General features: G+C 35.2%; 1 long non-coding RNA gene across 1 annotated transcript in view; it reads left to right on the top strand.

The window, feature by feature from the left end:
* The first annotated feature begins 3,358 nt into the window (after positions 1-3,358).
* The window catches only part of LOC135197577 (uncharacterized), an 18,842-nt gene continuing 7,200 nt past the window's right edge, over positions 3,359-15,000 (top strand). Inside the window, exon 1 of the long non-coding RNA XR_010310609.1 lies at positions 3,359-3,505. This is a non-coding gene — a long non-coding RNA (uncharacterized LOC135197577). The remainder of the gene's footprint in view (positions 3,506-15,000) is intronic.

The raw sequence follows: 15,000 nt of genomic DNA, 5'->3' as shown, positions 1-15,000 counted from the left end.
TCTGACTCATTTTCCACTGACGGCCGTTGATTTGTTTACAATTAACCTGTCTATTATAAATAATGTCTTTGACAGGTTATCGTTCAAACTACGGTTTGAGAACAGCGTAGGACAAAAGAGCAAAAAATACCACCATTCTGTGACCCATTTCGTATCCTCTAACAGCAGTTTCTGTAGATGTGATAATAACGAAGATTTTAGATGCCACTTTTCATTTGTCAGTGAAGCATGTGAAAATGCATGGCAATATGCGCAAAAACCAATTCTGTTACGATGAAATCGGCGATCTTCTCTCTAATACCAAACGGCCACTGGTTCTTTTTTAGAATAGAAACAGACACGTCTTCGTTATCTTCGAGTGCGTTATATTAAAAAAAGAAAAGTAAACACAGAACAATGCTGGTGGCCTCGCACATCAATAGAGAACCAAAATTCGAAACTTTACTTAGATTTCCCCGAGGAGAATACGATAACACTGGGCAATGAGAGGGAAATGTTGAAAGGGCACAGATAAGAGTGAATTGACAACTGATGTACAAGAACAGGAGAACAATGAACGCGTCCTTTGAAGAGTGGAAAGATAAATGCGACCACAAAAAGGGGATGAATTGGGAAAGACAAGGGTAGGTGGCTGCTGAAACGAACAGTTGCGAAGGAAACGGAAAAGTGCAGGAAAAGGATGGAAGGAGCAAAAATATGGAAGATATGGTTATCTACCAGAGAAAAACGGGAATGTGCAAGAGACAGAAGAGGAGAGACAAGAAGGGGAAACGCTGCGTGAATACAATTGATACACCGCAGGCAAAGCTAAAGCAAGGAGCTGATGAAACAACGAAATGTTGCCCTGAATTCGCTTTGGCCACGAGGAAGTAAAGTCTCGAAAAGATTTCCAAGAACTAAATTACCCTCCAAATCCTGCGAAAGGCGAAAGACGAGACAAAAATAAACTCGAACGAGGAAAAGATAAGCGAGAAGAGAGAAGCAAGTCGAAGATGAAAAGTGACAGATGTGGGATCAAACGGGGGCATCCGTTCTAAATATGGAGGGCTCTGCCTAAGAAGGGGATAAATTAACTTTAGCTTATAATGGAGATATATGAATAAGACGCAACGGCTGATAAAATTTCCAGTGCCTCTGTGTAACATGAAGAGAGCGAATTGTATAACCTTACATAGACAAAAGCAAAGGAAATAACTGAGGGAGTTGCATATATATAATCTAGTTCGGTTTCACATAAGGAGCGGAGTAATAGACACTGAGGATCTATTTCAATCACCCCAAAGGAAAATATTATAGGCCATAAACTTCCGCATTAAGATGTTCACTGTCTTTACTCTTTACAAAAGGTATCAGAAGAGTGGCAGGGAAGAGTATGTAAGAATGCATTTAAATGACAGAACATACTCAAATACTATATAAAGTAAGGTAAAAGCTGCAATGTGTTTGCACATTGATGAGTGTTTGCAATAACAATACCAATGGCAACATGAATCACATGGCTTAGGGGAGGGTGCGTCGTGACAGCTGCCAACCTTGGCGGCTAAACCGAGGTGCGGCAGGGGATCTTCGGCCGCCCAGTGGGAAATTATTGAGGATTATGTCCCCATATTTGCAATGACGTAACCAAAACGGCAAAACATACAGACGGAAACAAGCATGAAATTAATATGAATGGACAGGAAAACTGCTAGAAATGAAAATGGAACAAGATATGAAAAACTTACAAGGAGACATTTCGGATAAATCAACGATGCTTGAAATTATGTAATAACAATGAAGAGGACTATGGAGACCACGCTCTATGTGATATAAATGAAAATGAAAATCTATGTTTGCGAAGGAATAAGAGAATACAATTACAAAAAATGAATCTTCACAGAAGAGCAGAAAACGGAAAAAAAAAAGAACAGAAATGTCTGAGAAAATACGTGATTCAATATTGTTACAGTAAGTGCTCCTAATGCGAAAGAAGAGAACAACATATTTAAGTCTCACGGTAATAGGCTTGTACCAAGGGTTGTTGGCGGGAGGGGTTCCCTCCCCAAATTTCTGGAAGTTTATTTTCGGTTAATCAAAGTCAGTACTTTGAATAACATCTAGTCGGGTAGAAGTGCATAGACCACACACCCAAATTTTCTTTTTAATAAAACTAAAATAAAATTTTCAAGTATTTCATCTTGTATATACCTAAATATGCAATGACATTTACAGAAAAAAGGTCCAGTTTTAGGAAAAGCGACCCCCTCCCCCCATAAAAACTCTGGGTACGGGCCTGGGCTAGGAAAGACTTTTAAGATGTCTAAAGCTCACATATAAAAGTACTTTTTACATAAGTTAGCGAATCTACAACATCTCTGTCCCTTCCTATCTCTCTCTCTCTCTCTCTCACGCACAGACACACTTTCTCTGTTTAAAAACGCCATTTTAGATAGATGGCAAGAGCATAATGTAAACCTAACATGGAGTCCAAATTGAGCAGATTTTTTGCAATACTGTTATCAAAGCTTTCCTAGAGGATCAATATCAGCCTGAGCAAACAAGTACTGAAATCCCCATATATTTATTCAACAGTGTTATCAGATCATACAGTCCAAGGGAGGCAGCAGTCACAGGCAGGCGAACCTACGACTTGAAACACACTCGTGATCACCCCTCGTGTGGAATGGGCTAATCCCTAAGTAAACCTTTTTGCTTCGTCTTGTCAAGAGGTTAGGATCCACAGGATTCGGAATGTGTCAGTTAGCCGTGTTTTCTGGAAACGATCAAAACACTACGCCCTTTGTCAAGTTTATTAACTGCGGACATTCAAGTTCTCTTCTTTACTAAGGACTCAGCAGTTTGAAAATTACTGTTTTCTCTGCGACTGCATGAACACTAAGTTCGTACAGCATCCAAACAAAACAAAATCATCCTGCAAATATGAGCTGATGAAGAAGCGCGCGTTCACGATGACAGTTTACTCCACGGTCTAGGTTTACTCTAATGAAAATGATAACTGGAAGTGTATATATGTCACTTCTGCACAATGACGTTCCTGACACCAAGGAACTTACTATTCAAAGTTTCAAGAACTTCAACACCCCAAACCACTACTTCTATGAAGCTCCCTTAGCCTTGGTCATGCCGATAAACTAGAATTCTCACACTCTTGTTTTAGTTGGAAAATATAGGACACTTATTGGCAAATCTAATTCAAAAGGCAGTGTATGACAATATATGGGTAACCGAATAACTCTACGTATGTTCTCACAATTACTTTATATTCAACGTTGCTTTGTGTTTCTTGCAGCATTGCAATTTGCCTTCAAGATAGTGTCCAGGAGAGAGAGAGAGAGAGAGAGAGAGAGAGAGAGGAGAGAGAGAGAGAGAGAGAGAGCACGTGGGAGGCGATGAGACAGGCATGCGCATCCCTCCTGGATGCTTATATAGCTAGACGTATCTCTGCGCTCTCCTTCACTCACACCTAACCTGTTACAGCATCGTCAGCCTCTCTACGAGCAAAACAGTAAGTCATTCTTTTTATACTTTCTCCAAATAAATCTCCGTAACTTTGGTGTAATAGATATTTAATTTCACATCGCTTTGCTATTACATCTACTGCGGTCAAGTAACTCGAGAGCAAATTGACATTCTCTCTATAACAGAAAAACAAATGAGAAAACTTGGAGAAGAAAGTCACGGGTCCTAAATTTCTTAATAATAATCATTTGTACAGCGTATTTATGTGCATTTGTCGACCCCCTTAAAAATGGCGGCGGCGACTTTCGCGAGCCAAACGGTATAAAAGAAGCGGGAAAAACAGGAGTCCTGAGTGGTGACTACAGAAAAACAATGAAATAGACACCTCAACGATTTTTCCTTTGCTTTCCATACACAGAAAGGAAAGCCATAAGCCGCATTGAATTCTGCAACAGCCAAAAATAATCGGTATTCATAATTCAAAGATAATTAAAAATTGAAAATACATTTATTAGGGAAGAAAATAATAATAAAAAAACAACGCATGCCGCGAGTTGCATGCAACATGGCTCCTCAACACGATTTCGCTAAACATAGGGTCTGATGAGAAGCACGATCTAAAGAATTCCTCAGATCTTATCATAAGTAAATGCCTGTAAAATGTCCGCTAACACACGAACAACCATCTTAGTCCATCCTTTCACCAAACCTAATCTATTAGCGCCATCTTTGTATATATGATTATATGAATAATTGTCATCTTTTCATTATTCTTCTTACTCTACTTAGAACTAAGTTCAGTCGATATTTTTTTTCATTTTACATAGAAAAATATCAGTCATTCATTTTTATAGAGGCGAATGGATCCAAAAATACCTTCTTACATTTTCGCTTCTCTCTCTAACCATTTGCAAGAACCTTACTACCTATCTTGTTCTTCTTGATCTTTGACTCATGTCTTCTCTCTTCCCGTCGTAATCCGTTGCCTCAATCTTCTATCAAGGTTAAATTCTATGTTCAGTCTTCTTCGCTTCTCTTTATCCTTATAACTCAATTCAGAAAGAAAGATCCATACTAAAAAATATATTCGGTCTTTCGTAAGTCTCATTATTCCAAATAGTCACTATTATCTGCAGATATCAACCACTGTTCATTATTCATAACTCATTCTATTTTCCTGCAGCTTAACCTTCCAAATATCAAACTTGTCAACAATCCATCTACATATCTGAACACAGTTTGTTTTCATTATAGAATCTGAATATATAGCTCTAAATAAACAACTTTACTACACCATACATACATCTCATTTCCATCAATACATCAAAGGTTCTCTGTAATCTCAAATATGCCATATAGTCTTTTTTTTTATTATTGTACTCATAAAACTTAATCCACAGCTGTTTTATGATAAACAGTTAATCTATCACTCACGTACGTGTTTGATTTCACACACACACACACACACACACACACATATATATATATAATAATATATATATATATTATATCTATATATATATATATATATATATATATATATACACGTCTTTTCCCATATTAATACCAAAGAATTGCAGGTATCTGTGGAAGATAGAGGAAATGCAAAGTACGTGTATGGGAGTTTGACATACTGATGATGAGCCTTTATGTAATAGGTATGTGAAATGGTTGATGATATGGAATTTTTACTGCACACAGGGAGTATCTAAGATTTAGCAGTTAGTATGGATATACTACTCAGACTGCTGTGTTGTTAAAGCACTTGCTTTCTAATATCCTTTTCACACAATCTAACCAACCGTTTCTGGGTCGTCATCGCCCCTTTCCCCTAAAATTTCTGATTCATACACGTTCCACCAACCTATCATTCCACATTCCTTCCTCATGAGTGAACCATCTCAACATATTTTGATCCATCAGTTCACTTATGCTAATCTTTTTTACTTATTCCTTCGCCATATTACTACACAACAGTTCATCTCAACAGTTCAACATCTGCACTTGAATTCCGTAAAGGAGAGATGGTTCAACAATCCCTTTAAATATTCCCACTTTGGCTCAGTAGTGACTTCAAGTCCCTTGCCATCTCTTTCCAATCTTTTGAAAATACTCCACTACCTTTCTTGTTAAGTTTATTCTGTGGTTCACCCCTCCCTTCATTCCACCATGCATTATATTTACTCCAAAATACTTGTCCAAATCAATCGCTCCCATTCTTTGACCAACCATATGAACAATCACCACTCCATCGCCTTGGTTTCATTATTTGACCTCATAACCTGACCCTTGATCCCATTTACTCTTAACTTTCACCTCGTGAACATTTTCAAAATCTTTAGCTAGTTTCTGAGTTTTCTCATCATTAACCCCAGTCAGTAGTGCATCTACTGCAAAAATCACGGCTGTTTTCTTATCACCTCAACTTTGCACTTACATCTACACTTCTTTCTCTGACTTCTCCCATCACTATTCATAAAGATTTTGAACAGCCATGGAGGCATAACGCAAAATTGTCTCAAACTTACTCTTACATGAAATAAATCAGTCTCCCACCTACACATGCATCACATCCATCACAAAAACTTTTAATGGTTCCAAGGAATTATCATCTGCATTATACAGCCTCATCATACTCCGCACTACCTCGACAGATTCCATCATGTGTGCAGAATGAGGCTTTTTCCTTTTACTTTCAGACTTTTCTAATTAGTTTCATAACAAAAACTTGATTCATACATCCTATGCCTTGTCCAAACTTATCAGTCCTTCAGTCATCTGTTTTACTTTATCAACCACAATCCGACTACTCACCATCTCCTGGCAAGCTAAACAAATTATACCAACAAAATTCTACAATTGTTTCTACCACCTTTACCTTTTACAAACACACACTTACACACACACACACACACACACACACACATATATATATATATATATATATAATTATATGTATATATAATATATTATATATTATATATATAATATATTATTTATAATAATACAGGTATATAATTATAATATATATATATATATAATAATATTATATTTATATATAAGAATGTATATAATATAAAATATAATATAAAAAAGATATAGATATATAATATATATATATTATCTATATATATATATATATAATAATATATATGATAATATATATATATATATATATATGTATATATATATATATACGTTTACAGTTCACATTCTTTACATTATTTAATTGATTTCCTAGTCTTAAACACTGCCTGAATTGGCAGAACAGCATTCTCTCCAAATTACAAATGTATTTTATAATTAAGATATCGAATAATTAAATTCTTGATTTTCAGACTCCAGAATTCTTAGAGGTAAAGATGTCACAGGTACAGAACATGTTGGATTTCAGACTAAGTATCACAGCTGCATTTATTCAGACCCTGGTTATGCCACGAAAGTTTTGGCTGATTCATTAAAGCCTAATGTGAAGGACACTTTCCTCTTTTAACCGTCTGAACTCAAATTACTAGAAATTTTCTAAAAAGCCAAAGTCGGCGTATGGAGGAGTGGCTTTCATATATTGCGAACTGCAGTTTCATTTCAGCTCACTTAACAATCCGTTCCGGAATTAAATTCATATAAAACTGAACGGAATTATATTCATATATTAAACTGAGTCTTGGTCGGATTATATGTTGTTAATATTGCAATTTGGAAAACGTCTGCATAAATGCATGTAATGCATGCTCATTTGGAATCCGTTGTATGAATTCAATTTTCTGGTACCCCGGGGTAGTATATATATATATATAATAAAAATATAAAAATATCTATATATATATATATATATATATATATATATATATATATATATATATTGTAATGTTAACTCACCCTCCGCTTTTGCTTTCATGATAGACAATGTTGCTGTATCCTTTCTTTCAACGTTTGATTAGTGCTGTCAGTTGTTCTCGTGATCATAGAAAACCTTTTGCCTTCTCATTTTCCTCTTGTATACCTTGAATGCGTTATTGCAGAAGACTTTTCCTTTCAGACCAGTCTTAATATATTAATTTTAGCCCTTTCTTCAGCTCCGTTCATATATATTTCGAAAAAAACGTCATAATGCTTGAGTTTATTGTTCACGAGTTAAAATTGTTTTTCAGTAAATAGTCTGATTTACCTAGTTGCATCTTCCTTTTACTGATAAATGTACTTCATTTTAAAATGCTAGCTCTTATTCACCAGTATTTGTTATGCCTTTGCAATTGGGGCTTGCGAAAGATGACAGTCAGAGTTGTTCGTGATTTGTTTTCCAAAACGCTTAAAATTCTTTAAGGTTTCAGTCACTCTTGAGGACTCTGTTAAGAAAGATCTCTTCCTGGTTTCGACATCGATTCCTAAAGTCATCGTTATTGGCTTATTTAGTATAGCCTTTAGTAACCACATTTTTTCTGCAATTTTTGCAGCAATTCTTCACCTGTCAAGTTCAGTTTCATCCAAATTCAGCCAAAGATTGTTATTGTTTATGTTATTATTGCATACTCAGTGGAACGCTGGAGTATGCTGAACTTAATCATATTTAGAATATGATCAACTCATATTTGAAAAATTGTGCGGAAGCCAGTTCACATTTCAAGAAGTGTATATTATTTGTCCGTTCCCCTCCTTATGTTGACTAGATTTTAGGTTTGGGGAGGTTCTTTCTATGTTCTCATAACAGTTGATTCAAAAGACTCCTCATTTTTTTTTACAGTAACCAATTCCTTGTCTCAAAGTTTGATTCACTTCCGCGGCAAGAGCTATTTCTCACATTCCTCTGTAGGGATTAGGTGGGTAATTATGGGTATAGACCAAATTTGTATTACAGTTTGGCATGATATTTCTGAAGGTATTATAAGGAAATTACTTTTACCCCAATTCGAAAGTGCTCCTAATCAGAAATCTTCTATTATTCAAGAGGCAAGATAGGCTTCATTATTTTGTGCACAACCCACGGGCCGACAAGTTTTAAGCAAAACCTAACTAAATAGATGGGCCCCTTAGGCCCTGTCCACACTACCAGGCACTGCTCGACGGGCAAACGCTGTTCCCATAACCTGTTTCACTGTACTGACTGGCAGAGTATGGAGGCAGAACGATAAGATTGTCTGGTAACACTGCTTCAGAAGCTATAGAAAATTATAAACAACTGGAAATGCCCGACGTGCACTGAATCAGCAGGAGGCGACAGACCTGTCTCATGAAACAGGGAAGGTCGTAGGGGTCACGGAAAAGAGTAATCCAAATTTGGTCGTAATTTCTCTTTGCATAAAATTTTCTTCGTGTATTCATAGGCAGAAACCAGAAACACTAGGTACGGGCGAGAAGGCTGTGGAGGCTTTTAAAATCCTATATTTATGTGTGACTTTCAACACTGTTTTCACTCGGATAAAAGTCAGAACCTTCAGTGGGTGTTCGTTTATCTTTATAAGGCATTCATCGACTGTTTTGAACAGTAAACTTATCATTAGTAATCATGTACAATGAATAGAGTTATGGTTGTAAGATTGCAAAAGTGCAGTTGTAATGGGAATTAATCCCAGTGATAAGAGATGAAATATGGAGAATATATATAGGGAGAAAATGGATGAAAAATTGCTTAAGGTTAAGGACACAGACATTGAAGGAGTTCATGATGAGGATGGGGTTATACTACAGTTAATTAAGGGTAGTCTCCACTTTGCACCAGTCTGTAGGGGTGCTGATCGTAAAAATATTTGCCAAAAATACACTAATCAAGACAGGCTAATGAATTTATCAGGCATTATTTGCACTATAATAACGCATATTCTCTGTGAGTTTTATCATCCTACAGGGAAAATAAATGATTTTATGAAAAAAATGTGAAATTAAGGGCCCCTTGTACTGAAGGTTATTTGGTGATCGGTGAGAAACTACAGTCTTGAATAGAAATTCGGTCTGACAGAATGTTGGTATATCCCCCTGGAACATGCACATAAAGCATTATCAAAATAGAACAGTAAGTAAGCACGTTATAACAAAAAAAGAGCAACAACTTCAGGTAAGTTCAGCGAAAGCCCCGCCGAAAAATAAGACTATAGCTAGGAAGAAATATTCAGAAAAAATTTAAACCTCGATTTAGGGACAAAACCTTCTGAGAGTGCGTAGTTATTATGTCACTTGATAGCCTAAAACATCTAAAAATTATATTATTTAGGACAATCAAAAAAATACCCCCCCTCCTTCCCAAAAAAACCAAACCAGAGAAAAAGCGAAAAAGCTATTTTTTCTGAGGACAAGAAACTTGAAAAATTAGTTTAGATACCCCTAAAATGGTTTTCTGAGATGAAACTACTCGTAGGAAACGTAGAAAACGACATCGACCAATTTAGAGAGATACTATAATATTTTTTTTATATTTGCGATTTCCATATTTATCGGCTGCGCTTTCGCTTCAGTTGTTGCTCTCTTTTTTTTGTTTTGTTACGTGCTTATTTACTGTTCTATTTTGATAATGATTTATGTGCATGTTCCAGGGGGATATACCAACATTCTGTCAGACCGAATTTCTATTCAAGACTGCAGTTTCTCACCGATCACCAAATAACCTTCAGTACAAGGGGCCCTGAATTTCACATTTTTTTTCATAAAATCATTTATTTTCCCTGTAGGATGATAAAACTCACAGAGAATATGCGTTATTATAGTGCTAATAATGCCTGATAAATTCATTAGCCTGTCTTGATTAGTGTATTTTTGGCAAATATTTTTACGATCGGCACCCCTCCAAAGTGGAACCTATCCTAAGAGGGATCGTATTTGGTATTAGGAGTACAGGAGGAGCCAATAATGTAGGGCTTGGTGGGACGAGGAACTGAGAAGTTTAATCGATAGAATAAGGGAGCGTAGCAGAATTTGGGCAGAAAATTAGGAGTCTTTTGAATCAACTGTTACGAGAACATAAAAAGAACCTACCCAAACTTAAAATCTAGTCAACATAGGGAGGGGAACGGACAAATATACACTTCTTGAAATGCAAACTGCCTTCCGCGCAATTTTCCAAAGATGAGTTGGTCACATTATAAATATGATCAAGTTCAGCATACTCCAGCTTTCCACTGAATATGCAATAATAACATAAACAAACAACAATAATTTTGGGGGGACTTTAGGTGAAACCACTGGGTATGTGAAGGATTACTGCAAAAATTGCAGGAAAAATATGGTCACTAAAGGCTACACAAAATAAGCCAATAGTAATAACTTTAGGAATCGATATCCAAACCAATAAGAGCTCTTACTTGACCGAATCATAAAAAATGACTGAAAGGTTAAAGAATTTTTTGCCTTTTGGGAAACACGTCACGAACAATTCTGACTTCCACCTTTCGCAAACCCAAATTACAAAGGCATAATAATATTGGTTGATTCCATCCATTGTACGAAGGTGAATAACAGCTAGCATTTTAAAATGAAGTACATTTATCAGTAAAAGGAAGAGCAACTAGGAAAATCAGGCTATTTACTGAAAAACAATTTTAACCCATGAACAATAAACACAAGCATTATGACGTTTTTTTTTTAAATATATAAGCACTGAGCTAAAAAAAACAGGGCTAAAATCAACATAGTAAGACTGGTTTGAAAGGAATAGTCTCCTGCAATAACGCATCCAAGGAATACAAGAGGAAAATGAGAAGGTATAAGGTTTTCTATGATCACGAGAACAACTGACAGCTCTAATCAAACGTCGAAAGAAAGAAAGGATGTAGCAACATTGTCTACCATAAAAGCAAAAGCGGAGGGTGAATTAACAATACAATATATGTATGTGCATATATAATAGATATATATATACAAATATATACTATATATACATGTATATATATATATAAATATATATATATATATATATATATATATATATATATATATATATATATATATAAGTATGGAGACAGGAGCAATTACTCAGGGATAGACATATTGGAGTAGGGAGAAGCGTTCTGTCTTTCATCCATTTATTAGCGCCGACGTTTCGTATCAGCTTGATACATTTTCCAGGCTGAAACGATTACACATCAATTGCGTATAAGTAAAAAGATACACACAATGTTTACCAACACCAAAATCAAAAACCTTTTAATAAATTAAGAATAAAAAGAGTAAAACAGAAACACAGAGTAACAGTGAAAGGGCTAGGAGCGAATACAGAGAAACAAATTAATTTAATAATAATAAGTAATAATAATAATAATAATAATAATAATAATAATAGAACGAACAAGACACCTACCCACAGCGAGAACTGACACGAAAAATTGTTATGGAGGGGAGTGTAAACAAAACCACCAATCGTCTTCAACCCAACTGTTTATTGCCTAATTACCTGTTGTTTTGTTTACACTCCCTTCCATAACAATTTTTCGTGTCAGTTCTCCTTACGCTACCGCTGTGGGTAGGTGTCTTGTTCGTTCTATTATTATTATTATTATTATTATTATTATTATTATTATTATTATATATTTTCCTATTATTATTATCATTTTTAAATCAATTTGTTTCTCTGTATTCGCTCCTAGCCCTTTCACTGTTATTCTGTGTTTCTGTTTTTACTCTGTTTTTATTCTTAATTTATTAAAAGGTTTTTGATTTTGGTGTTGGTAAACATTGTGTGTATCTTTTTACTTATACGCAATTGATGTGTAATCGTTTCAGCCTGGAAAATGTATCAAGCTGATACGAAACGTCGGCGCTAATAAATATAAATGGATGAAAGACAGAACGCGTCTCCCTACTCCAATATGTATATATATATATATATATATATATATATATATATATATATATATATATATATATATATAATAGAGAGAGAGAGAGAAGGGTAGAAATTTTGCCTATGTTGTAAGAGGCAATACTTGATACTTACAAGATAATTTGTTGTAAAAAAAATATATGTAAAATTATTGCCTTTATCAAAGAGGGTAAAGAAGCAGAGATGTGCAAATGACTAATAAATGAAAACAATAAAACTTTCCTTTGGCATTAAATAAAAATATAAATGCAGAGGTTTCCATGACTATACCATGACGGACATAAAGTGAAAAGAGCAGAAGGTTGCTTTCTATAAGTGAAAAAAAAAAAAAATTGACGCTTATCATTTAAATGGTAAAACAACCAAAATGCTAAGTCTTCATTACTAAATGGCCAAAAACCACGGAGGCAGAAAGGTTGCCTTTGGCGAACATCAAAAGATCAGAGAATGCCGAGAGGGCAGCTGTATTATGAAGACATAATGAGGAGGATTATCAAAACGCTTCCGCAAAAGCATTTTCCAGAAGCCCCCCTCGAGCAACAACAGAAGAGGAGGTCATGCTTTCAATTATCTCCCTGACGAGGTTATTGCCTGTCTCACGTAATTCACTTCGGTGATTACTTAATACTCTTCGCCAACAACGAGGCCTGGGGGTAAGGCGTGATTATCAAAGGACATTTTGTAAATGGTTTCTATGTATAATATATATATATATGTGTGTGTATATATATATATATATATATATATATATATATATATATAGTATATATACATTTCAACTGATTTATTCCTTGGAAAACGTATTCTTGATAGAATGATTGAAAGAGTAAAACCAGGACTTGTACATAAAACAGGCCTGACAACAAAAACAGAGAGAAAATTTGAGAAATCACTAAATCACAAACGATCATTAGATTACATGAGACTGTAGTTCTTGGGGTACGATGTCTTTGTCTCAAACTTTTAAAGAGAACTTTATCCCCAAGTTAATATCAGGGTAGTGTTCAAACCTAAGTAGGTATAATATTGGCGGTTTGTTCAAGTACAAAGACATCGTGCCCCCAGAACTACAGTCTCGTGTTGTTTATAAATACGAGTGTAATTGCTGTAATGCAATTAACGTGGGAAAAATAAAACGCCAAGCACGTGTACGATGGTTTGATTACCTAGGAAGATCTGTTAGGACAAACAGGCTTTTAGCAAAACCACCATTCAGTGCATACGGGAATAGTGATCACTGCCTATGCTTAGTCACTATACATTCTCTCTAGTTGAGTGGCCGCCATGGAGCTGGCAATAATAGGAAATTTGTACACTTTTCAATTAAAACGTTCCCTCAGCAACAACGAGAGGTCCACGGAGATGCAGTGTTTTTATGCCTCCATGATGCAGGCATTTACTTCTTTTAATATTGCTTTGTTTCTTTTTTTTTATTATGCTTGTACATTGTATATATATATATATATATATATATATATATATATATATATATATATATATAATAGAAAGAGTAAAACCGGTATTTGTACATAAAACATCCTTTAGAATTCAGTAATTTTACACCAAAGGTGTATATATATATATATATATATATATATATATATATATATATATATATATATATATATATATATATATATATATATACCTTTGGTGTAAAATTACTGTATTCTAAAGAATGTTTTATGTACAAATACCGGTTTTACTCTTTCTATCAAGACTCCGTTTTCCAAGGGATAAATCAATTGCACAAACATACACGAGTTTATATATATAAATATATGCGTATAGCCATGCATAAAGCGACAATATGACCAACAGCCTAATTCATTACCAAATATTTACGTATGCGTAAGCGTACATCCGCATATTTAGTCAAATACTTATGACCATACTCTGTATTCTATGAAAGTCAGGTCGTTAACCGTTCCTTTTTCTATATTTACGTGAGTTTTCCCGTTTAACGAACACTGAACTCATCAATGTTTGAAGTAGGACTCAGAGACGAGACGACTCGAATTCATTATTGCTGGAATATGACTTTTCCGGCGTCGACCAGAATCATGAATTTTGGACTCCACACGAGAGGAGGCTGGTCATCGATTGACAGCCCCACATTTCGGCTCGCAATTGCATTTTCTTAGATGGGAGAGTCATCTTGTTCGATAATTAAAAGACAACCATTGTTTCAGTTTCAAAGCGGACGCAAATGAACCCTTGTGAAGGCGGGAAGCCTTTAAAGCTGATGTCCAGAGAAACTAAAGAGCGCGAATAAGAAAGCGAGGAGCTAAAAAAGCAGTCATTTTCTCGCCTTTGTCCGAACGCCAGATAAATCTCACGTTGAAGCTAGAATGAATTTCCTTTAAAATCCACTGCATTAAGATAAGGACATTATACAAAGATAACATTAAATCTCATGGAATAGTTGGCAGACGTAACGCTCGTTAGATGTACACATTTTCACAGTTTACGTAAATCCTTGAACTGGAAATACTACTCACAATAAATTATCCTAAACCAATGCCCAACAATCTAAACAATCACAATGGATTCCTCTCCTTGGCTTTTGGTCTCATTGACTTAGCTCTTACTTTCACAGCTAGTAGTCTCTCTATAATAACTTCGTCGTTAGGCCGCATCTTTCATCTCGCTCTAGCTTCCTTGCGTGAACTAACGTAATTTTTTCCAGACCTTACTGATTTCTTTATCAACATACACACTTATATATATATATA

This window comes from Macrobrachium nipponense, chromosome 21 (assembly GCF_015104395.2).
Source record: "Macrobrachium nipponense isolate FS-2020 chromosome 21, ASM1510439v2, whole genome shotgun sequence".
NCBI lineage: Eukaryota > Metazoa > Arthropoda > Malacostraca > Decapoda > Palaemonidae > Macrobrachium > Macrobrachium nipponense.
Note: the sequence above shows the minus strand (reverse complement) of the source record. Positions and strands in the feature narration are given on the sequence as shown.